Below are 2,475 nucleotides of genomic sequence, written 5' to 3'. Positions count from 1 at the left end.
GTTGTTGTTAATCCTCACCAGAGGATATTTTTTCCATTGATTTTTAGAAAGAGTGGAAGGGAGGGAGGGAGGAAGGGAGAGAGCGAGAGCGAGGGGGTGGGCGGGGGAAGAGAGAGAGAGAGAGAGAGAGAGAGAGAGAGAGAACCATCTATGTGAGAGAGGCACATTGATTGACTGCCTCCCGCATGCGCCCACACAGGGGCAGGGGATAGAATTTGCAACCCAGGTATGTGCCCCTGACTGGGAATCGAACCTGAGACTCTTTGGTCCTCGAGCTGATGCTCTAACCACTTATACACACCGGCCAGGGCCATTATTGTATTTTAGCGTTCATCCTGGCACTTGTCATCATAGCATCTATTTTTCCTTCTTTATTGACTTTGTCCTGCCCGTCTCCCCTATTATAGAATGTAAGCTCCTTGAAAGCACACCCGTGGCTGTCTGGTTTATTGCTGTGTCCCTGGTGCCTGAAGAGCATTCAGCGAATGTTGGGAATAAACAAGTTAATGAGATTGCCCCTGCATTAACTGCAATTTCTTTTTTGGTCATTGGACACTCAATGTTCTAAGAGGGGAAGTGACTGTCCCCAATACATTCCAGGCCTTTTGTCTTCCTTCCCAGGCCCTTCCCGTAAAACCTGGCTGACACACAAACCTCCCGGGGTGAGGCTTCCAGGTGTGATGAAAGCTTGGAGTTGCCCTGTGAATGGGACTAAGGCTGATGTGGGGGTGAGAAGGCGGAAGAGCACGCAAAGGGAGAGGCAGGCTGGAACAGGACAGCAGGGTGTGAACCTGGCCTTGGGTCAGGGAAAGGGTGGGTGCCTTGGCTGTGTGTCTGGAAGTGTTTCCCTCCCCGCTTCCCCGAGGAGAGCCATAACCCCAAGGTGGCTTTGTTTGGGGGAAGCAGGTGATCAGACAGCTGCTGAGGGAGAAAAAAAAAAAGGTGCGGCCTTCATGGTGACCATCCACGGAGGTCCTACCTAGGCCCAATACCTATCACCCAAAGGAGTAATTCCACAGTGGCACTTGGCCAAATAGGTGACAGGTTAAGCTTCCACCTGAAACCAGCCCAACCACAGCGTGGCACCTCATACAGGGGAGCAAAGGGAGAGAAGAGGCCTCTAAGGGAATGGAGTGATCAAGGTGGAATGCTTAGTGATGACGATGACGACGACGATGATGATGATTATAATGTCACAGTTATCGGGAGTTTATAATATGCCTGGCACTATACTAACTGCTTTATATGTGTTCCCTTGTTCAATCTTCAAAAACCCCTCTCCAAAGTAGGTGCTAATATTATTACTATTATCCCCTTTTCAGAGGTGTGGAAACTGAGGCTCAGTGAGATTAAATAACTTGTCCAAAGTCAGAAAGTAGAAAAGGCAGGATTCCAATTTAGGGCTGTAGTAATCCCAGTGCCCCTTAGAACCTAGGCTGGGAGGGCTGCCCGGGGCAGGTTAAGAGGGCAGAGCCTGACTGACCCCTGCAAAAGTGGGGATGGAGAGGGACAGTCGGATAGACGATGTATAAATAGCAGGCCTGTTTTTATCCCTACACATGGGCGGAAGCAGCGCTATCTGGCACAACTTGAGGGCTCTGAATGCCAACCCAGCCCTGTGTCATACAAATCCCTTCCCAGCACGTCCCTCCGAGCTGAAATACCTACTGAGAGTCATTTCTTTGGGTCAGGACATTGACTTCAGAAGACCCTAGTCACAGTAAAAAGGTTGGAAGAGAAACACATCAATCTCCTGGCACCTACTGAACAAAGCAACCCTAGGCTAGCTAGCCTCGTCCTGCAGGAGTGGGCTCAATTTTTATGTTGGGGAAGAAGGTGATATTCAAAGGCAAGGAAAAGTCTGAGGCTTGTTTCATAGCCTGTGTTGTCCAATCCCAGAAGCCTGGGAATTATAACCCATAGTTCAAAAATCCTAATGGATACTATGTCCTCTAGCGGAAAGATGGGGGGAGCCGCTCCCTGGCTGGAAGAGTCCTAACCTCCTTTGCTTTGGCTGGATTGAGACCAAGCGCCAGCAATTGCAACTCTGGTTACCCTGGGGCTCATGAGATCTGCTGGCATTCATGTGTCTACTTTTTAAATGATAAATAAATGTATTATTACTTACTACTTGTAGTGTTAGTAGGCAAAGAAGCGAGTTTCCACAACTCAGAAGCTGACATGGTGGAGAGCCCTGGTTTGGAGCAGGGAGGCCTTAGGGACTGGGCCTGGGAGAAGGGAAGGAATGAGGGGTGTCCACGAACAGAACTCAGCTCAGCGGTCACAAGGCTGCAGCGCGGCAAGGGTTTGGGGAAAGGTAGGAACTGGTTCCCGCCACCTGCCGGTCACCAGTCTTACCCACAGGCAGGCCCTGGCTGCCCTGGCCTGGTCTCAAAAAATGTGAGCGCCGCCCCTACTCCCACCCCCTTCCCGGTCGCGCCTGCCGGGTCGGGGGCTATTCTGCAGGCGCCGGGA

This window comes from Myotis brandtii, unplaced genomic scaffold (assembly GCF_000412655.1).
Source record: "Myotis brandtii unplaced genomic scaffold, ASM41265v1 scaffold668, whole genome shotgun sequence".
NCBI classification, from domain to species: domain Eukaryota; kingdom Metazoa; phylum Chordata; class Mammalia; order Chiroptera; family Vespertilionidae; genus Myotis; species Myotis brandtii.
The sequence above is the reverse complement of the archived record's forward strand: the minus strand, read 5'-3'. Positions refer to the sequence as shown.